The 24,299-nt window shown below is 37.7% G+C and overlaps 1 protein-coding gene across 1 annotated transcript in view; it reads left to right on the plus strand.

Annotated features, from left to right (window-relative positions):
• Positions 1-1,799: 1,799 nt before the first annotated feature.
• Positions 1,800-24,299, plus strand: part of LOC147829244 (uncharacterized) — a 266,493-nt gene continuing 243,993 nt past the window's right edge. Inside the window, exon 1 of the mRNA XM_087206436.1 lies at positions 1,800-1,892. The gene's annotated coding sequence lies outside the window, so the exon portion shown is untranslated. The remainder of the gene's footprint in view (positions 1,893-24,299) is intronic.

Raw genomic sequence — 24,299 nt, forward strand, 5'->3', positions numbered from 1 at the left:
ATCTTCTACTGGCTTCTTATATCACTTTTATCACTTTTATCCTGGCTTCCTCAAACTAGAAGAATCTTCCTTTGAATAATTTCAAAGCTGCTTTCTGATTTATTCTCCAGGTGACGCCAAAACCATTCTCCTTTAGTGTTGAAATTTGCAGCTGAACATTCAGTTATTGTAAATAACTGGTCAGAGAAATAGAAAGCAATGGTCTTGTTTTGTCGTTGCTGAAATTTTTTCTTTTATTCTCTCTCCTGCTTCCTAACTCCAAACTCCAAGTCCAGCCACCAGAATTCACAACCTGACTCCAGACTAACAATATAAATTCAGCAAGGCTTATGAGTGCTGGTGTCATGCCAACAATGTTTTTCTTTTTGAACACACCAAGTTAAAATTATCAACTAATGCACTGTTCCAGCATTCTATGAGTCTGCCAATCCAGCCACCACAATTTTGATGTGACGTCTCATAGGACTCATCTAGATATAAGAAGCATCTCAAATTCTAATCTCCAAATATAACTAAAGTCACTTGAGATTGAAGGAGCACATATTATTGAATTAAAGCTTGATATAATTTACTCTGCAGTTAACCCCAGCATAGTTATGTAGAATACCTTATTAATGATTTCCAATAGGGTAATGTTACCTACTTCCTATTCCTCCTTGCCCAAGGCACTAGTGAATCAACTCATCCTAGGATGGTTACCAGAACTGCCTGCCTTCCAGTTTGGCTCAGATCTCTGTCTTGCATTGTCATGTTGATGCTGCTAGTCAGGGTGGGAGCAACTAAGTTTTTGAATGAAGAATCATATCCTAATCATCTCTGTATGAGCTCTTTCTAGACTTTTTGCCAACTGCTTGGCTAAGGAGGTTAAGCCTCTCATCAAAGAACTGTGCTGTGAGCCAGTGGCTTGTTGCTTGTTACTGAGAGTAACCTTCTCTCTATTTGTCTACAGACTTGTTCTGCTCAGTTCTCTTTCCTCCAGAAATCTGACACCAAATTCTGTTCATTCTTTTAGCTGGAGAAATGCCTTTTGCTTTCTTTTTCTTAAGAATGATTGTTGTCCTCTTCATTGATAAAACATGCTTAATAGAAAAAATTTGGAAAACACCAAAAAACACAAGAGAAAAACTAATTCTACCCTAAAGTCACCACTACTATTAGTTTAGTATATCTAAGTATATATTTCTGTCTAAACTTTCTAGGCATTTAAATTTATATTACAAAAGAACTATTATACTATGCTTTCTGTTTTATACATTTAAAAAATTTGCACTATGTCATATTCATCTTTTAATATTCATATAAAATATATATTCAACATTGTCATTTTTAGTGTAACAGAATTTATTAGCTAAATTTATAGGTATAGATTGCTTTTATTTTTCTATCATATCTAATACTGTAATGAACATGATTGCACAGACATTTTCGCACTCATTTGACATTTTCTTCAGAATAAATTCCTAAAAGTGAAATAGTAGGGTCAAAAGACCAGCACATTTTAAGGCTTTTTATAAATATTGCCAACTTGCCCTTCATAAAGGTGTTATAAGTTTTCACTAGCAGTGTATGGAATTTGCCCATCTCTCAGTGCTGTGGCCAACATTAGGTACTTAAGGTACTTAACATTTTTAAATCTTTGACAATTTGATAGGTATAAATGGCATCTTAGTGTTTAATATGCTGTTTCTTTGATTATGAGTTTGAATGTTTCATGGTCAGATATATTTTTTGGCAATGTGTTTAAATTCTTGGTCCTCTGTCTATTTTGTTCATCTTTTTTCTTGTTTGTTTTGATACATAGACTCTGTTAACTCACTGTCAACAATCAGAGAGGTTATGAACTTGGAATCAGGCTGCCTGGCTTCCAGCTCTTAAGAACTGTGTGTCCCTGGGTAAGTTACTTAGCCTTTCTGTTTTTTAGGTTTTGGTTTTTGTTTTTTTTTTTCATTTGTAAAGTGAAGAATCATGTGTATCCATGAGGGTTTCTGTGAGGATTAAATAATTTAATATATTCAAATCATTTAAAGCAGTCTAGTATATAGCAATGTGACTAGCAGTGTGCAACAGAACTTTAAACGTTAGATTTTTTTTCTCATAGAGATAAGCAACTTCTCCAAACTTCCTCTTGCTGAGCATATAACCAATACCCCTTCCTCTCTTCAGGCCAGAGGAGGCTAGAGCCCAGTTTCCTTTCCATAAGAAAGTTGATAATGAGCTAAAGATGGTTGGAAGTGATAAAGCAGATGTAAAGATCTGCATTGTCTCCTTGCTCCCCCTCCCCTCTGTTCCTTACTATAAAGAACCCTTGCCCACCTGTATAAGGGGAGATGGTAATTTGAGACAAATGGGCCCCTCCATGTCTGCAAAGCTAGCTTGGAATAAATTCTTTTTCCTTTTTACCAAAATACACAACCTCATCTGATTTGGTCAGTGGTAAGCAAACAAACCTAAGGTATGAACCTAAGTGGCTGGTAACAGTTTTGGCAATCCAGCCAGGAGGAAAAGTCCCTGCTCTTGAGAAGCATGCATCCCAGCAGGCAATTAGAAAATTGACTTGACTGCTCCTGGCTAGCTAAACCCATGGTCAGGACTCCGGGGACATTCCAGCAGTGGCCAAGAACACTTTTGCATCCAGGAATATCCTTCCTTTCCTATTCATGGCATCAGCTGGTTATCAACAATTTTGTTGGTAAAAGGAAAAGGTTGTTTGGGAAGTTGACAAGCTCTGCCTAATTTCCCTCTGGAAAGTGCACTCCCGGGGTTTACTGTCCCCATGATTTGGACTTTCTCTTAGGTTGTTCAGCAGTGCCATTTAAGTGAACTAAAGACCTTCACTGTTTGAAGCTATTTTAGACCTATTGCAGGTTATTCTGGGGGCACTGACTGGTCAGCAGTGCTGTTTGGGGTGAGGCAAGCATCTTCACCATTTGGGCTTAGTGCACGTCATTAGTGTGAGAAGGGATCCAGAGGTAGAAAAAAATTTCCAGGCACATGTTTTTTTGGGTTAGAGTGCTCATTTATTTTGGTTTGTTTTCCTTTGCTTTTGTTTCTTCTTTTCTTTCTTATAAAAAACCTTTATTTTAGGATGGGCAGCAAGGTTTCAGTATCTTCTAAAATTATATAAGTCGTTTGAGGCTTCTAGAAATTCTGAGGTTTCTTTGTGAGCCAATATAGAGTTCAAGGTTCTAAAAACATTTGTTGAAAAAAAAAGGTTGGATTAAGAGACTTTAAGAGAATAGAGACACTGATGGTGTAATTGAGGAGCTATGTTGTAAATTGCTCAGAAATAAAAGTGCTTGTGCAACTGTGTAGCTACCTAGAAAAGTTTTAGTTACCTGAGACCTAGAAAAAGGGGATTTTATTGTGATAAAACATGGCCTGTATAACTGAAAGACACTCTGATTTTATACAACCGTCCTTAAGAAAATACTTGGGAGTTACTTTGGCCAGAACACTCTCCGTAGTTGCTTTTCTTGCCCTTTTCTAGACAAGTACAAGTAAGAGCCTTCCATGCAGCTAATGTTAGTGAGTTTATTGGGGTTAAATTTCCCCACATTTTGGCTAATAGTCCTTGATTCATTTCAAACTGGTTGTGTTTCAAAATACTTGTCAGGGCCGGGGATTTAGCTCAGTGGTTCTGCTGCCTGCTTTGCAGCGCAAGGACCCGAGTTCGATCCCCGGTACCAAAAAAAAAAAAAAGACTTGTCAAAATTTGTTTGATGAAAACTGATTTTTGTCTCCTGCCACCTCCATGCCTTAACTAAAAAAATAGAGAAATTTGACTATAGCTGGTTTGCCTTTGTGCTTTTCTTGGTGGGGAGGATTATTTCTAAACTAATTTCTTTTTTCCACAGTAGAGGCTTTTAGCAATAGAGATAGGATAAAGTGTGTAAATTTCTAACAAGCTATGTCTAAATTTTAACTCAGTAAAATGAAAAATATCAATCTGGGGCAAGAGCTTTTAAGTTGACTGAGACCTATAATGAATTAAATCAGAAGGAAAAAAAGCTTCAGGAAATTCAAACTCAGATTAACCAGACAAGCAGTCTCCTTGGAGCTATGTATTTTTCACCTTGCTACAACCAAGGATTGTATCTTCAGATGTGCAAATTTAGGATTACATATTGCTTTAAGACTATAAAAAGAGAAATGATGCCCATAGTGTAATTTTTAAAAGCTGGGATATGATAAATTTAAATCTTCGTTTTATGTGTTGGTACAGAGGTGTGTGTATATTATATGTAATGTCTATGAGTATACTTGTGTATATATGTCCCACCAAGGCTAACTTTAAAAAAATTGTGGTAAAAATATAAAAATTTACTTAAAAATATATAGGTACTATGTATTTCTTTTTTGATTAATTCCTGTGTATTTTATGTTTTGCTGTGCTTTGGGAATTGAATTTTTCCCATTATATATGAAATTTACTGGTGAATATAAAATTTGCATTATAATGAAAGAAAACTTTTGCTTTTTGTATTATAGCTGCTTTACTAAACTACCCTTTTTGTACTAATGAATACTACTGAAGTTTTTTCTAATATTCATATCATTTGTGGCCTCTTGTGACACTTATAATTTTTTTCTTGCCTCATCACAACCGAAACTTGTAGAATATTAAATATTTTCAGTGGTTCTGAGCATTTTTGTTTCACTTTGGTTTTTACTAGAATATTGGCTGCTGATTGGAAGTAACTATGTATTCCAAGACTGGTGATATAATGAAGAACAGATTGTTTTCACTGAGCAATCATAAAGGCCATATTGCTTCCTGCATAAAATCAATTCATATTCCTGTGGTAGTTGTCTCTCAAGGGTGGAACTACTTGTCGTTTTATGTTCAGTGTGATTTAATCTGTGTTAATTATGTGATGTAATTCTCCTGAAAGCCCTATGAAGTTATTGTTACCCCCATTTTCAGATGTAGTAGCCAAAATTCAGAAAAATATGAAAAATGTTTAATTTCCAGTCACATAGCCACTATATGACAGCAAGTGACTTTTGAGCTTATCTTACCTGTCCCTACTCTCTCCCCTTCCTGTCTTATAAACTGTTAGGAATAATGACAGTTATAATTTTTTTTGGGTACCAGGGATCAAACTCAGTGCTTGGGAGGCAGGCAAGGTGCCACTGAGCTAAATCCCTGGCCCATGGAATAATGACAGTTACAAATTTTACTACTCTATAAAATCCAAAAGAAATGTGAAGAAATATGTGTAGTCTTAACTCACTAGCTCTTAAATTTTGTTGCTTATAACAATTACCTGGAGTTCCTTGAAAAATACAGATTCTAGGGCACTTCTTTCAGAAATTCCAATTCATAGTGGCTGAGAGTTATAATTTCAAAAGAGAAGATCCACAATCACTCTTCAAGAAATAACGTTTTGGACCATGTAACAGGGCTATTAGGTCAGTCAACCATACTTCATAACTGGTTGGGATGTGGAAATTTTGCCCAGAGCTAACATGGCAAGTCAAGCCCTTCCTTGTGTTCTGAGGCATACTCTTTTTTTGTTTGATACCAGGGATTGAACTCAGGACCTTCTGCTTGCAAGGCAGAAGGCGAAACCACTGAGCTAAATCCCCAGCCCTTAGGCATATTCTTAACACAGCACAGTCTCTTACATTAATCACCAAACTAATTTGTTTGTTTACTTACAAGATAAAGAAACAGGTGTTCCAGCTGAGTTGGAAATGTAAATAGTTTATTGAAATATGCTTTTCTTAAATTTCTTAAATTTTCTTAAATTTCTTAAATTAAATTTATGATGTTAAGGAATTAATTTTTAAAATATTTGCTAGGACATTCATTCAAAAGTAATTTAGAAGTTTCTCCAATTTTTTTGTTCTTTTGCCTATTACTACTTCAACAAAGTCCTTACCTGGAATTCTCTCTTTTCTGCATGGCTTAAGTCTATGAATTTAGGAGCTTTTAAGAGAGAAATTTAATATTTTAAAAATTATCACATTACATTATAAAGTGTATAAATTACTACAGCTTCAGTTTGACCAGGAAGAAATCCTTTGAATTTACAGAGAATACATTTACTGCAAAAGTATTAGGAACAGTCTGAGTTTACATGAAAATGATTGATTACTTGATTTTACTGTATTATTTTGAACTACAATTTTTCTATTAGAGAATTGATGTTTACATACATGTTAAGTTGGATTTATCTTCCCTATACATGTTCCATATTTTTAAATAGTAAGGAAAAGTTCTCACCATTTCTAAGATTGTAGATGGGAACTGATTTTATTACACCATTTGGAAAGCAGCCTGAAGGAAATGGTGACAGTAGAAGTTTTTCACCTTTAAATGAAAGGGTATTTTCATTTACTTCAAAGGACATTTTGAAAATTAAAAACAAACAAAACTCTCCAAACAGTACAAGTCAGAAAGCAGGATATACCTAGTAGAAAAGGAAGCTGTGATACCAACTTATGGCCCAGTTCCCAGTGGTGGAAGGGCTAGAACTGAGACTGAGTTCTTCAAAAAATCCATGGGTTGTGGTGAATTGATGCAGAGATTATACCAGGTAAGTGCCTTGGAGGGATGATTCCAGATTCCCAAACAACCTTCAGGTCCAGATTCACTGGGGCCTAAAATTTACCCTTCAAGTTGACTTTCCTTCATGACAGACACAGTCATCTTTTCACAATTTCATGAATAAATTGTTTAGTCTCCAATTCCTTAATTTATTAGAACAATTTCTGATATGATAAGATCAACACGGAGAAAGGTAGTGAAAGACAGAGAGCTAAAGAGAGGAAAGAACTCAGAAATGGGGTAAAACCATGGTAAGGACAGGTGACTCTCTCCCAGCCAGGATCCTAGGAGTGTGGTCTCCTCTGCTTGCCTCACTCAGCACTGCCATTCTGCTCCAGCATCAGATGGTCATTTATGAGAGGTTATCTGAATTCCTAGAAAATTTTTTTTACTGGTTGATTAAGGTTCTGCTTCCCCAGTGGGCATGTACAGGTCCTGGTTTCTACCTGGCTCAACTGGAACTTGGATTAATATTCATGGCAGAGAAAAAAGATAGTGACAATAATAGTGATGATGATGTTTTTTGGATCACACTCTTTGTTACAATAAAACTCAGGCACACTACCCACAATAACATGACATCAAATATAATACAGTTGCCAAGTGGATCCCATACTCATTTCAACTGTATTTCTTTTGGGGAAGGTTGCTCATTATAGTACTTGCCTTTTGGTGAGAGCTATGTGACTTCAGTTAGGTCACTAATTAGTCACTTGCCCACAGATCTAACACATACAAATGTTTTAAAAATTTAAAATATAATTTTCAATTACTTTTTAGTATCATAATTCTGCACTTCACAGCATTAAGTTTTATGGACCCCATTTATCCCATTGTGGCATGGTTTAGTTTTATTTTAAAAAATTATAAACTTATATTTTCTTTAGAATTCAGGCCCTTCCCTCCTATCTTCCTTCCTATCTTCTCTCCTTTGTTTTGTTTTCCCATTTCATTCATTAAATATTCATTGCATCCCAGGCACTGAGAGAGACACAATTCTTTTTTTAGAATAAATTTTATTTTATCCCACTTCCTCCCACCCCTTATGCCCTCTCCTCTCTCTACATACAAAAGCTTACTTTCCATTTTTTCCTTCTTTTTTCACTTTTTTTCTTGTCCCTTCTTCCTTTCTTCCTCCCTCCTCCCTTGTTCCCCTTCCCATTTGAACATTTTTTCCCCCCGTTTTTCAACATCCATTATACATTTCAGTCCTTATTTCCACTTTTGGTTTCTCACACCAGAGAAACAATGCAATATTTAAACATTTGTGTCTGATTTATTTCACCTAAGAGTATGGGAGAGACACAATTCTTAAGGAACTCCTAGTTGGGGTGGGAAGATTGGGGCCATTGCTAGCTAATTTGTTAGGGTTGGATAGCATAGAGGGCTGTTGAAACAAAGAGAAGGTGATCAAACACCAAAAATTCCTCCTTCTCTCTCAAGAATATAACACTATCTTTTAACTTTGTATTTTTACTTAAAAAGCCAATTTCTCAATTATATACCAGTTACTTCTGTTTCTCTCTTCACTATCATCAAAAACAGCCATAAATCACCTTTAGTGGTTTTTGATCATGTTAAGCTGCCTCTTGCTCATCTCCTTGGCCATTTTCCTAGACACTTTGAATCTTTGACACAATTCTTCCTACATTCTTGAGGGAGCCTTAGGGACCACATAACAGATACTTCTAATGTTTCATTTCCTTCGAGACATCAGTTCTAAAGATGTCCACCTTTACATTTCAGCATTTCACACAATGGCCTCACCTTGGACTTTGCCATTTAGCAGGACTGCTTCACCTTGTTAACATCCCACTCAGGTCACAGCCTCCAATTTTCCCACCCAGTCACTTTCTTATTCATTACTTCAGCTCTAGGATCTCACTGGGTCCTCCAGTTCCTTCCCGGCATTGCAAGTGGATTAGTATTCTTATAATTTTATTTTCTCAGCCGGGCAATGTAGACCTTATCCTGTATCTGCCGTGTGTGTGTTGTGTGTGTGTGTGTGTAGTGAGGAATATATGCTATATTTAGTTTCAGATTAATTAGTTTTGTTAGTATAGAAGTTATATACAGTAAAATACCAAGTCTTAAATGTGCAACCTGAAAATTTCTATGTCTATGTCCTCTAAGTAACCACCACCCAGATCAAGATACAGAACATTTCTTTCCATTGCCATAGAGAACTCCATCTGGCTCCCTTCCAGTTGATAACTACCCTCCAGATCTAACCATTATCAAGACCTATAATCAGTAGTGGTCTGGTTTTGCCTATTCTTAAGTTTCCTATAAGTAGAAAAGTTTCTACTTCTTAGAAATCAAGATTTAAATAAATTCTGTTATCCCTATATGTTATAGGTCATCAAATGGTGGGAAATGAGGTTTTAAATGTGTTCCATTAGCATGCACATGGCTATTACAATAAAAGGGAATATCTCCTCCCCATTTCTCCATCACTGAGATCTTCATCTTTCCCTCAGTGTCATCTGTCCCTGGAGACTCTTGGCATCTGAGTCATTTAGTCCTTCCATGCCTTTTTCTGACTACCATTGCAGAGTGATGCACTGTCAATGTGAACAGTGTTACATAGCTATCAGATAAACATGCTATAACTTGATGTGAGCAGAGAAGGAAGCTTAGTTTGTAGCAGGGCCTCACATATACTCTGCTTACCTCTAAGCTACACCCAAGCTTCCAGTTTGCTTTAAATTTGACTGTGCACACTCCTTTAAGTCTTCCAGTGTAGTAATATAGAGAGTTCTGTTGGTCTAATTTGCCCACATCTCTGTTGAATGAGCAAAAAACAATGTTATGATCCAAAGGAGGAGCCAAGCATATTAATTGTTTTTCTCAGTTTCTTCGTAGTTTCCAGATGACTTCTTCATTTGTTCCCAGAAATCCAGCCTGGGCCCTCTTTTCTCCTCCCTCCACACTCTCCCTGGAGAATTTTGTCATCATTGTCTGCTGTGGCTTTAGTTGTCACATCTCTATGGGTGTGACTCCTACATTTGCTCATCTCAACCCAACCTTGGACTGAGCCCTTGACCCCAAACACCCATCTTGGATATCTCCACTTGCATACCTTGCAGGCACCTCCAAGTAAACAGATCTCAAACTCCACTCAGACAGACCTTCCTCCCCTCTAAGTGTACCCTGCTGTGTACCCTCCTGTGGTCTATGTATCGATGAGGTAAAGTCTCCCTTCACCTCATCTGTGAGTTTTGCCTCATCAGATTCTCCTGGATCTGTTCCTTCCTTTTGTGTGGTCACTGCTCAAGCTTGAACCCCATGGCAGCCTGCTTGATCTTGCTCTAAACCCCCTCTACTTTTGTCTGTTCTGCTCCTACTGCCAGGAATGGGAATAGGGAGGGTGGTCTTTCTGACACAGATCTGATCGTGCCACTCTCTGATTCAAAATATTCCATGATGAGTAGAGCTCTGGACATTGGTGGAGCTGGGGCTTCAGCATCTGGGGCCAGAATGCTAGTTGAGTAACCTGTCCAGAAGGTGGAGCAGGGTTTACCAGAAATTGGGTGTTTTTTTGGAAGGGACTCCTGTGTGTGAGTAGAATGTTGCTAAGAATGCACTTAAAGTAGATTCTCCTACCCATTGTCAGGACAGGCAGCAGAGGAGTGAGGTGAGTGGTGAGATCAATGAGATAATTCAGGGTTCACCAACTGAGAGGCAGGGCTCATATCGCTTGTGGTGATTTCCTTTAAAGTGTGCTCAGACGTTCCACCCTCAGGGATTCCATCTCATTCATCGGTCATATTTTAAAGACTAATCTATCACGATTGCAAATCATCTGACTTCTCTTACATCCCCAGGGCCACTTAAAATAGAAAATAAGTCAGGAAACACGTATCTTGCCAGCATGTACACGCCCGCGTGCATGCGTGCACTCACACACACATACACGTGTGCGCACATGTGCGCAATCATTCATTCATTCACAGCCTCACAGTACTTCAGCTGAGGAGTGTAGACCACAGTATTTGAGACAATTTTTGAAAGGTCATTTGATGTCATTTATAATGTTTTCATTGTTTCTCTTCTGGGGTGAAAGCAGGTTAATGTGCAAGTGCACACATATGTCTGAATATATGTGTAATCAGATTACATGAAGCACAAAGTTTGCAAACTTTCCAATGGCATTATTAGCTCCATAATAATAAGTAATTGGGGATTAAGTTAGGTGAGTTGTCTTTGATCACAGAATAACTTTGGACAAGTTACTTAAATGTTTTGAGTCTCAATTTTCTCATCTTTGAAATGGAGATGATAATATTGTAATGGACATTATAGTTATATCCCCAAGTTCTCTTCTACTTGTCCTCCACTATGTAGCATCTACCTTTTAAAAAAGAGTGAAAGTAGTTCTCCACCTTGGAGAGTTACCTTCCAAAGATATTTGAAATTGTGTGGGCACATTCTTGGTTGTCACAATGATTGGAGAGGGTCACAACCACTTTAAGTGGGATAGATCCATTTGTGATCATGGGCTGAGTTCTGATGGGTCTAAGTTGATTAGGATAATCCTTCTTCTTTGCCGCAGGGGATATATTTATTTTTAAAAATTAATTAATTAATTTTGGTTGTTTGAGACAGGGTCTTGCTATGTAGTTCTGTCTGGCCTTGAACTCACTGCAATCCTTCTGTCTCAGCCTCCTGTGTGCTAGGATTACAGGCTTGTGCCACAGGGAATATAGATGTACTCTTTTCCTTTAAGGAACTATCACCCAAGATAGAAAATGTGAAGGAGTCTTAGAAATAGTTAAAAAGAAACATTAACAAGTGATATCATTAGTAGCAGAAGAAATTTGGCCCTTAGTCATACTCTACTTCATGTTGTTTCTATACATTTCTAATGGGGTTATCATGGACTAGAAGCTCTTTGAGGGGAGAGACACATCTTAAAATTGTCTTTTGTTCCCTATTGCATCAAGTCCAATGCTGTGCATAAAATACATCCTGTAAATTACTGCTGAGTTAAACTGAGTAGATTTTGAGGTTGAAATCTACCATAGAAGTATGTGTTTAGAAGGAAGTTCTTAGTTTATACAGGCACTGCTATACTTGGGACAGCCAAAGGACTGATTTATTGAATCAGTAATTTCTTAACATCTGAGGATTAGAAGCCCCCTTAAAGGTTATGGGACACCTCACCTTCCCTCTGGGGCAGCAGTTCCAGGTATCATCTTCTTAAAGGGTTGGAGGGGTTTTCAACAGACAGTAAAACTGCTCTTCTACCCAGAGTGTTTTTGGGAATATGGTGGGGGACATTTTCAGTTGTCACATTAGTGGGAACCACTTATGGTACTTGGTGGGCAGTGCCCAACTTTCCGTCAGAACTGCTCCCAAAAAGAATGCAGGAGATTTGGGAGTAAAGATGGCAGATTGAACACATATTTGTAGTTCTTTCTCCCCTCCCCTCACAAACCACTAAAACTAAAATATGATTGTCTTCAAGCTGCACCAAATCATGAGGATAGGCAAGGATGCCTCTCCCGCAATATTGTGAAGGCAGAAATAAAATGGACAACTGGTAACCGACTTAAAAGATCTGGAAAAGGTGAATGTTAAGCTGATAATGAGAAAAATTGTGAATTCCTTGATCATAACTTTAGAATCCCTCAGAGGTTATAGAGATGGTAATATCAGCTATCTATGGAACAATGGTGAAGGAGAGGTGACTGATAGAAAAATTGTAAACTAGTTAGACTACTTGACTCCTCTAATAACTTAGTGATGCAAGAACATTGATCCTTTCTCTAGCCTTAGCAGTTTTTTTTTCTATGAGATTTTAAAACATAGTCTTTAGACTGAGGTTTGAAAGCACAGATGAGAGCAGTAACAAGTATTATCTAAAGTACTCCTGAGCTATCAGACAAGACTCCACATTCAGACAAAAAAGTATTCTCCAGCATATCTGAGCAGCCCTAGAAGAAATATCTGATATTTCTTATGTTTGAGGTCTCACACACATACACACACAAAAACCAAGCTAGATTACTCTACCAGTGAAATCAAAATTGGACAAACAACATTCAAAGGCCAGAGCTTCCAATCAATTTTTTAATCCCTCTTGAAAGAGGAGATAACCAACCAGGACTGGTGGCACATGCCTTCTGCTTCAGGAGGCTAAGGCAGGAGGATAGGAATTTCCATCCCAGCCTGAGAAACTTAAAAACTTAGTGAGATTCTGACTTAAAAAAAAAAAAAAAAAAAAAGCTGGGGTGTAGCTCAGTGCAGAGGCCTTGAATTCAATCCTAGTACTGCCAAAAAGAGGAAGGGAAGACAACCAAAGAATAACAGACCTCTGAGACCATATAAAACATAAAGGTCAAATAATCAGATCAACAACTGGAGAAAACTAACTCAGATGGTGAAAAAGGTTACACAAGATGAAACCAATGAATGCATCAGAAAATGGAAAGATATCTTCTGTTCCTGGATAGGTAGAACTAATTTTATAAAAGTGGCCATTCTTCCAAAACTGGTATTACAGATTTAATGCAATCCCAATCAAAATATCAATAGCATTGCTCACAGAAACTAGAGAAAACAATCTTAAAATTGATATGGAACGAGAAGAGACCCAGAATAGTAAAAGCAATCCTGGGCAACAAGTGAAGAGCAGGAGGCATCACAACCTGGGACTTCAAGTTATATGACAAAGCTACAATGATACAAACACCATAGTACAGGCACAAAAACAGGCACATGGATCAGTGGGACAGAACAGAGGGTGCAGAAACAACCCTAGGCACATTCAGCTATCTGATATTTCACTAAGGGGCCAAAATATACGCTGGAGGAAAGACAGCCTCTTTAACAAACGATGTTGAGAAAACTGGCTGTCCACATGCAGAAGAAGATTGAATCTAGACTCATATCTCTCACCATGTACTAAACTAAAATAAAAATGGATCACAGATCTAAATATTAACACAGAAACACTTATCTGCTGGAAGATAAAATTGGTAAAACTCTTGAAAACATAAACATAGGTAAAAACTTTTTGATCAGAACCTCAATTGCACGAGAAATAACATCAAGAGTCAACAAATGGGATCATATCAGATTTAAAACGGGAAAAATTTTTTACCAGCTATTCCTCAGACAGAGAACTAATATCTAGAATATATTAAGAAGTAAAAAAAATTAGAACCCCAAAATAATAGACCCAAGTAAAAAATGGGCAACTGAAATGAACACACACTTCTCAGAAGAAGTACAAATGGTCAATCAATACATGCAAAAATGTTCAACCTCTCTGGCCACTAAAGAAATGCAAATTAAAACAACACTGAGATTCCATCTTACTCCAGAAAGAATGGTTATCAGCAAGAAATCCAGTAATAACAAATGATAGAGAGGAGTTGCACGGAATGCGCCAAATCAGCCCACTGCAGACAGGTAGGTCTGCAGACGCCGTAGCAATGCTGTGAGTCACGAGCAACGCGCCGATAGCAATCCACTGGACAACAACACCCCCACCCCCCACCCCCCGCTCCTCTGTACAGCCACCTGGTTCCACACTACAAAGACGCAGAGGACACCGGACCACCGGACCACCAGACCACTGTACTGGGTAAGTTGGAGTCATCTTCACCTCCCATCAGGACCTGGACCATCTCCAGGGGAAGGGCAGGTGGAACCTGCAATACAACTCTGTAGAGTTCAACCCTACGGGAAGACAGGGAGCTCAACTTGGGACTTGCAGCCAGAAATCTGGCTGAATCTCATGGGTCTGTGACTAGCTTGCTGAGACTCATTGACTTATATCTGCACACTGCAACCCACGTTGTCTGTTGTGACAGCAGAGACATACAATGAAAGAGCCCCTTCATCTTCATGGTTATTTTTTATTCCCAAAATTAGTTTTATTATTTTGTTTTTTTTCTCTTTTCTTTTGCTCTGCTTATCTTTAATCTTTTTCCCTACTCTTTGCAAATATTTGTTTTTCTCCTTTTTTTCTTTTTCTTTTCTCTTTCCTTTCTCTCTCTCTTACACTCACTCTCTTGCTCTCCCACATTGTTCATCTCCCTTTTTGTCCCTGTTTTGGTCCTCAGTCAGAGTTCTTCTTTATTTTCCTATTGTTCTCTTTTTCCTTCTCACCTGAGTCCTCTGACCACACTGCTAACCTTCCCCTATCCTTTTTCCCATCTATCCCTCCCTCCCCAACCCCTTCTAACTCCCCATCCCAAAGGGTAAAGTTGTTATATTGAAGAGTTTATTCACTATATGTTGGGTTGGTCCTCGATCTTGATTTAAGTCACACAGCTAAAGGTGATAGATTAATAACTACCACAAAATGTCATTTTCAAAGATGTACTTGATGCAGTGGTGTTGCTGATTGTATCACTTGGGCTAAGGTGTGGGTATTGATCTAGTCAATGAACCTTCCTAGTATAAGGAAAATGAGATAGCTTTAGAGTCATTAGAGACTCAAAACTTAAAGACCAGCTATATCTGGAAGACACCTCTGAGAAGCAATCATTCCATAAGGGTTCTAATTACAAACAACAAAGATACCTACAATAAACAATTTCAAACTATCAACCCAGGAGTTAAACCAAGGACAGTACCAAAAACAAAAATGAGAAGACATTTAAGCAAGGCACAAACTCAGACTTCCACCCCACCAAGAGTAAATCCTGGGGGAAATGAGATGGAAAAGTCCCATAACCAACCACCTGGATACCCTGAACTGATAGCACAGGAAGTAACAAAACAGATGAATGAGGCTCTAGAAAAATTCAAAGCAGAAATAATCTCCCAGATATCTGCAGAGATGGTGAGCAGAGTGAAAGACATGATTAGAGGATCTAGAACAGAAAGAGATAAAAAAAATAGATGAGCTCAGAAACATGCTGGAAGCCATGAATACCCAGCATAAGAAAGAAATGGAAACCATGAAACAGATTCAAACAGGTATCCAGGAGATCAAAAACTCCATTGAAAGTATCCACAGCATATAAAGGGAATCTGAAGATAGAATATCAGATATAGAAGACAGGATCGTGGTTAGAGACCACGAAAATAGAGATTTCTTAAAAATAGTAAGGGACCATGAGAAATCAATCCAACAACTGCTAGACGATGCAAAGAAGAATAACATAAGACTGATAGGAGTCCATGAAAAATCAGGAGAAAGCACAATTGACATAAAAAAACTGTTCACAGAAGGAATAGTGGAAAACTTCTGAGACAGAGGTAGAGAATTGGACATACAGATAAGTGAGGCATGTAGAACTCCAACTAGCCATGATCAAAAAAATCTACATCTAGACATATAATAGTCAAGATCCCAGAAACCCAACAGAAAAGCAAAATCCTACAAGCAGTTAGAGAAAAGAAACAAATCACCTACAAAGGAAAGCCCATCAGAATCACAGCAGACTTCTCAACACAAACCCTCAAATCAAGGAGAGCCTGGAGTGAAGTATTTCAAGCTCTAAAAGAAAATAACTTCCAACCTAGACTGTAGTATCCTGCAAAATTTTCTTTCAAAATTGATGGGGAAATTAGATACTTCCATGACAAAGAACACCTGAGAAATTTCATGAACACCAAACCAGCACTACAAGCAATTCTAAACAATATCCTAGAAAAAAGCAATGAAGATCACAACTCCATGAGGCCCAACAGAGGGAAGCCACCAGGCAAGGTAAGACACTAAAGGGAAAGGGGAAAAAAATAAGAAATAAAAGAGCCAACAAAAGTAAAACATCATGACAAGGATAAATCAATATCTATCAATTATAACCATCAATGTTAATGGCCTCAATTCACCAATCAAAAGAAATAGAATGGCAGAATGGATTAAAAAGGAAAATGCAACAATATGCTATATACAAGAAACACATCTAACTCAAAAAGAAACTCATAGACTGAAAGTAAAAGGATGGAAAACAGTTCTCCACACCAGAGGAACCCAGAAGAAAGCAGGGGTAGCAATCTTATTTGCAGACAAAGTAGATTTCAAACCAAAACTAATTAAGAGAGACAAAGATGGTCACTACATCCTTGTGAAGGGAACAATCCAAGAGGAAGAGATGACAATCATAAATATATATGCACCAAATACAAATGCCCCCAGCTAAATAAAACAAATATTAATGGACATGGAAAACCAAATAAACACTAACACAATTGTAGTAGGGGACCTCAGTACCCCATTATCACAAATAGACAGATCATTTAGACAAAAAGTTAACAAGGAAATTCTAGAACTGAACCAAGCTATTGAACAAATGGACTTAATAGATGTTTACAGAGTGTTCCACCCCACAATATTGGAATACACATTCTTTTTGGCTGCCCACGGGTCATTCTCCAGAATAGACCACATGCTAGCTCATAGGACATATCTAAGTAAATGTAAAAGAACTGAAGTTACCTCCTGTATATTATCAGACCATAGTGCAATAAAATTGGAGATCAATAACATAAGAAACCGCAAAACCCCAACAAACACATGGAAACTGAATAACACCCTTTTGAACAACCAATGGGTCACAGAAGTAATTAAAGAAGAAATTAAACAGTTTCTACAAGTAAATGAAAATGCCAGTACAACATACAGGAATCTATGGGACATAATGAAAGCAGTTCTATGTGGGAAATTCATAGCAGTGAATGCCCATATTAGGAAAAGAGAGAAAACTCAGCTAAATAACCTAATGCAGAACCTCAGGCTCCTAGAAAAAGAAGAGCATAACGAATCCAAAGCTCATACAAGAGAGGAAATTATAAAGATTAGGGCAGAAACCAATGCAATGGAGACTAAGAGAACAATATAAAAAATCAATGAATCAAAGAGTTGGTTTTTATAAAGAATAAATAAAATCAATAAACCTTTAGCCAACCTTATCAAAAAAAGGAAAGAAAAGACACAAATCCATGCAATTAAGAATGAAAAAGGTGAAGTCACAACAGATCCAACAGAAATCCAGAGGATATTCAATACCTACTTTGAGAACCTCTACTCCAATAAAATGGAAAACACAGAAGAAATGGGCAGATTCCTAGATACACATGAATTGCCAAAGTTAAATGAGGAAGCTATAGAAATTCTAAACACCCCAATTACAATGAGTGAAATTGAAAATGTAATAAAATATTTACCAACAAAGAAAAGCCCAGGTCCAGATGGCTTCACTGCTGAATTTTACAAGACATTTAAAGAAGAACTAATACCGTTGCTCTTTAAACTCATCAAGGAAATTGAAAGGGAAACAAGGCTTCCAAATTCATTCCTGGAAGCAAGTGTTACTTTGATTGCAAAACCAGGGAAAGACCCAACCCAAAAAGAGAACTACAGACCAATTTCCCTAATGAACATAGATGCAAAAATCCTCAACAAGATACTGGGAAACAGAATACAGAGGGTCATCAAGAAGATCATACACCCTGACCAAGTCCGATTTATCCCAGGGATGCAAGGATGGTTCAACATCCATAAATCAATAAACGTAATACACCATATTAACAGAGTCAAGGACAAAAACCATATGATCATTTCAATAGATGCAGAAAAAGTATTCAACAAAATCCAACACCCATTCATGATAAAAACCCTACAGAAAATTGGAATAGAAGGTCTTTATCTTAACTTGATTAAGGCTATCTATGAAAACCCAACAGCCAACATCATACTAAATGGTCAAAAACTGAAAACTGTCATGCTAAAATCAGGAACAAGACAAGGATGCCCACTATCACCACTCCTGATCAATATAGTTCTGGAAACATTAACCACAGCAATTAGAAAAGAGAAAGAAATAAAAGGAATAAAGATAGGAAAGGAAGAAGTTAAACTGTCATTATTTGCTGATGATATGATACTTTACATAGAAGACCCAAAAAACTCCACCAAAAGACTTCTACACTTAATTGACAGAATCAGTAGAGTAGCTGGATACAAGGTCAACACTCAAAAAACAATAGCCTTCTTGTACACAAATAACAGACTCACTGAGAGAGAAATTAGGGAAACAATTCCTTTTATAATTGCATCCAAAAAAATGAAATATCTAGGAATCAATCTAACAAAGGAAACAAAAGACCTCTACACTGAAAACTATAGCACTCTGAAAAAAAGAGATTGAAGAGAATAGAAGAAAATGGAAAGATATCCCTTGCTCCTGGGTAGGAAGAACCAATATAGTGAAAATGGCCATACTTCCAAAACTACTATATAGATTCAATGCAATGCCAATTGAAATTCCAACAATATATTCACAGAACTAGAGAAAACAATCCAAAAATTCATCTAGAACCAGAAGAGACCTAGAATAGCTAAAGCAATTCTAAGCAACAGAGACATGGCTGGAGGTATCACAATCCCCAACTTGAAACTATACTACAAAGCTACTGTGATAAAATCAGCATGGTACTGGCAAAGGAACAGACCTGAGGATCAGTGGAATGGATTAGAAGATGCAGAAACATCTCCAGACATACTCAGCCACCTCATCTTTGACAAAGGAGCCAACCACCCTCATTGGAGGAAAGATAGCCTATTTAATAAATGGTGTTGGAACAACTGAATTTCAACCTGACAAAGATTGAAACTAGACCCATACCTATCACCATGCACTAAACTAAGATCAAAGTGGATTGAAGATCTAAATATTAAAACAGAAACACTAAACTTGCTGGAAGATAAGTTAGGTAGAACTCTTGAAGACATTGGCATAGGAAAAGACTTTATGAACAAAACCTCAGTAGCACTGGAACTAGCACAAAGAATGAACAACTGGGATCTCATCTTATTAAAAAGCTTCTGCACTGCAAAAGAAACCACCAACAGAGCTAACAGACAACCTACAATATGGGAAAAAATTTTTAGTAGCTGTACCTCAGACAAAGGACTACTATCTAGAATATATAAAGAATTGAAAAAAATCAGACCTCCCAAATTCAAAAACCCAATTCTAAAATGGGCATCTGAAATGAACAGACATTTCTCAGACAAGGAGGTAAAAGCAGCAAACAAATATATGAAAAAATGTTCAAAATCACTGGTCATTCGAGAGATGCAGATGAAAACAACACTGAGATTCCACCTCACCCCAGAAAGAATGGCTGCTATCAAGAAGTCAACCAATGACAAATGCTGGCAGGGTTGTGGGGAGAAAGGAACCCTTCTCCATTGTTGGTGGGAGTGCAGACTGGTGCAACCACTGTGGAAGTCAGTATGGAGATACCTCAAAGAACTAGGACTAGAGGTCCCATTTGACCCAGCTATTCCCCTGCTGGGTATCTTCCCAAAAGAATTAAAAGAATCATACCACAGTGATATAATGTGCGCCCATGTTCATAGCGGCACAGTTTGTGATAGCTAAAGCTTGGAAGCAGCCCAAGTGCCTATCAACTGGAAAGTGGATAAAGAAGATGTGGTTTTTTTATAAAATGGAGTACTACTCAGCCATAAAGAATGAAAAACTAGAGTCATTTATAGCTAAATGGATGCATATGGAGGCCATATTCTTAAGTGAAATAAATAGGACACACATGTGTAAATCCTGAATAGTTTCACTAGTGTGAGAAACTGATAGTGTAAACAAGGGTTAAAATGATTAAAATGAATAATTGATAATTTGAAATAGGAAAAAAGGTCCAAAGATGAAGGAGTGAAGGGAAGGGAAGGGGAAAGGAAAAGAGGGAAAGAAAAACTATGAGAAAACAAAAAAAAATGGAAATGAAATCTATGTAAATAGGGAAGGGCGGAGGGGGTAAAGGGTGCACAGGTAATGGGGAAAAAAAAAAGAACCAAGATATATCATGTACAGGTACAAACACCCAATGATAAATGTAAACAAATTGTATACCTAAAATGTACTAATAAAAGAACTAAAAATAACAAAAAACAAAAAAAACCAAAAGAGAGGATGCAACAAAAAAAGGAACCTTTCCGCATTGTTGGTGGCAATGTAAACTAGTACAACCAATATGAAAATCAGTGTGGAGATTCCTAAAATAACTAGAAATACAAAGTCCATTTGACCCAGCTATTTCTCTTCTAGGTAACTTCCTGAAAGAGTTAAAACACGTCATATTACAGTGATACATGGATGCCCATATTTATAGCCACATAATTCATAATAGCTAAATCTTTATGTGGCCTATATATCCACTCAACAGATGAATGGGTAAAGAAAATGTAGTATTTATATAATGGAGTCCTACTCTGCCATAAAGAAGGAAAACTTTAGTCATTTGTAGGAAAATGGATGCACCTTGAGAGCATAATGTTAGGGACATAAATTAGACACACAAACTTAAATATCACATGGATTCTCTTTATTGAGAAACCCAAAATACAAATAATGAGCAAAATAAAAGATAGATAATAGATAATAGGAAATAAGGAGATAGATCTTTTGCAAAAGGGGACCAAGAGATGGAAGGAGTGGTGAGGTAAGAGAGGGGAAGGGGAAGAAAAAAATTAAGATGTATTATGTTCATATACCAACTCCTCACAAGGAATGTAATCATTATGTACTGCAAATATGTACTAATAAAAAATAAAAATTGTACAACAAGATTACACAAGAAGAAACTTTCAAGGAAAAAACCTTACTAATATATTTAAAGATAGAAAATATTTTAACCACAAAACAGAAATAGAAGGCTAGCAGGCACATTTAATAGAACAACAAGAAAAAGCTCTAGAGATGTGGTAGATTAACTAATGGTCAACTTGGAACACCCAGCTGAACTGAATCAGTGGGAAGACCCACCTGAAAATTGTTGCCAACAGCATAAAGAGAGAAAAGGGAAGATCATTGGCAGTTGATTTTATGGGAGAAGCTTGCAGTGGGTGGTTTTCCTGATGTGAAGTTGGTTGTTCTTTTATCACAGAAGGAGCTCAGTTCTCACTGTCACTGGGAATGGCTGCTGTTCTCATCAGGGAAGCTCTGATCTTTGCTGTGAGCCTCACTTCATGGTTCCAGTGTAGATCCCTCAGCCTGGTGGCACAAATCCTTCACCCTGCTGGCACAGGCTTTCTAACTTCCACCACTGGCCTTTGGGCCTTTCCAGCAAAGATCTTAGATATGGACAAGCATGAGATATTGATGTGGGCTTGAGGCCACTGGTTGGACTCATGGAGGACATTGCCTTAGACTCTAGGCCTTCAGCTGGGACATTGTTGTGGGGTCCAGGCCCTTGGTTGGATTCTTTGGGTCTTTAATGCACAGCTAGGTCTCTCTCATGCCTATACATTTAACTTTTTCGGTAGACTATTATAAAATAATCCTATAGGTTATGTGTCCTGTATTAAATCTTTTTTCCTTGCAAACCCTGACTACAACAAGAGATTAATAATGACATAATAAATGAATATTTTAGTAGAGAGATTAGAATATAATAATGAGGAAACATATTAGAAATTAGAATAGAGGGCACCTGGGCCGTGTGGAGTATCCTGCACCCAGAGCCAGAGGGCAGGAGGTCAATCTTTGACCTCTGCAGGGAGTCACATGCGCTGACTAGGAGCAGAAAGGCTGGCTCCAGATGAGAAGAACCTGGAATCCAACTCCAGAGGGAGAGGCAAGCAATCCAGAACCTGAGATGGTCTGAAGATTTTGCTGGGAGACCACCCCCAGAGCAGAGGAGCAGAGACACCCCCAGCACTGAGGAGGAGCCTTCTGGCCACCTTACCACCACCCTCAGCACAGAAGAGAAGGGCTGCCCCCAGCATCAAGGAGGAACCTTCTGGGCCATTTTACAACTGCCCCCAGTGCAGAAGAGCAGAGCTGCCCCAAGCCCTGAGGAGAAGCCTTCTGGGCCACCATACCACTGCCCCCAACAAAGAAGAGCAGTGCCACCCCCAGTGCCAAGGAGGTGAGCCAAGTGGGCACCAGCAGCACACTCCCCACCCCATTGAAATGAGAAGACACATAAACAAGTTTGAAAATCAGGCTTCTAGATCACCTACAGCAACCTCAAAGGGAGACAAGACAGTTTAATCTGATATTAAACCACCTGGATTCCATGAACTGGCAACAAAAGAGGATCTGGAAAAAATGAAATCACAAATAATTTTTCAGATCACAGCAGAGATTGTGCCCATAGTGTAAGACATAATTAATAAATCTAGAGAGGACATAGATAAAAAAATAGAGGCACTCAGGAATACAGTGGAATTCCAACTTAGGAAACAAATGGAATCCATAAAACAGATGCAAACAGATTTCCAGGAGAATAAAAACTCCACTGAAAGTTTACACTGCAGAATGAACCAATGTGAGGACAGAATTTTAGATATAGAAGATAAAATTGCAATTAGTAACCAGGAAAAGAAAAATTTCTTGAAAATTGTAAGGGACCATGAGAAATCAACCCAGCAGCTGCTAGATGATGCAAAGAAGAATTAACATAAGAGTGATTGGAGTCAATGAAGAAACAGGAGAGAGTACAGATGACATAAAAAAACTCTTCACAGAAGTGATGGCAGAAAACTTCCCAAGCAGGGGAAAAGAATTTGACATACAGATATGTGAGGCATTATAGGACTCCAACTAGCCTTGATAAAACAAAATCTACACATAGGCATATAATAGTTAAGATTCCAGAAACCCAACAGAAGAACAATTCTACAAGCAGTTAGAGAAAAGAAACAAATCACATACAAAGGAAAACCCATCAGAAGCACAGCAGACTTCTCAATGCAAACCCTCAAGGCAAGAAGAACTTGGAGTGACATATTTCAAGCCCTAAAGGAAAACAACCTCCAACCCAGATTGACGTACCCTGCAAAACTATCTTTCAAAATTGATGGAGAAATAAGATACTTTCATGACAAAGAGCACAATAGGAACTCCATGAATACCAAACCAGCTCTCCAAAAAATTTTAGATAATATTCTAGAAAAAGACAATGAGGATCACAACCCCAGGAAGCCCAGCAGAATGAATCCATTGGTTATGACAAGAAATTAAAAGCAAAAGAGGAGAGTCCAACAAAAGAAAAAGTCATGACAATGATAAGTCAATATATATCAGTTATAACCATCAATATTAATGGTCTTAATTCACCAATCAAAAGAAATAGACTGGCAGAATGAGTCAAGAAGAAAAATCCAACAATATTCTGAATTTAAGAAACACAATTAAAAAAGAAACTCACAGACTGAAAGTTAAAGGGTGGAAAACAATACTCCATGCAACAGGAACCCCCCAAAAAGCAGGAGTAGCTATCCTCTTTGCAGATCAAGTGGATTTCAAACCAACACTGATTAAGAGAGACAAAGAAGGACACTACATCCTTGTAAAGGGAACAATCCAAGAGGAAGAGATGACAGTCATAAATATATATGCACCAAAAACTAGTGTGCCCAACTATAGAAAACAAATACTAACAGACATGAAAAATCAAATAAGCACTAATACAATAGTAGTGGGGGACCTCAATACCCCATTGTCACGAATAGATAGATCAAATAGCCAAAAACTAAGCAATGAAATACTAGAAATTAAACTCTTGAACAAATGAACTTCACAGATGTTTACATAGTGTTCCACCCCACAAAATCAGAATACACATTCCTTTCAGTTGCACACAGGTCATTCTCCAAAATAGACCACAGAAGGCTGGGGATTTAGCTCAATGTTTCCACCACCTGCTTTGCAGTGCAAGGACCAGAGTTCAATCCCCGGTACCAAAAAACCCCCCAAAATAGATCACATACTCACTCATAGAAAATGTTTAAGTAAGTGCAAAGGAATTGAAA

The sequence above is a fragment of the Heterocephalus glaber genome, unplaced genomic scaffold (genome assembly GCF_053883595.1).
Source record: "Heterocephalus glaber isolate CG9 unplaced genomic scaffold, H.glaber_assembly_v1.0 deba00000676, whole genome shotgun sequence".
Lineage (NCBI taxonomy): Eukaryota > Metazoa > Chordata > Mammalia > Rodentia > Bathyergidae > Heterocephalus > Heterocephalus glaber.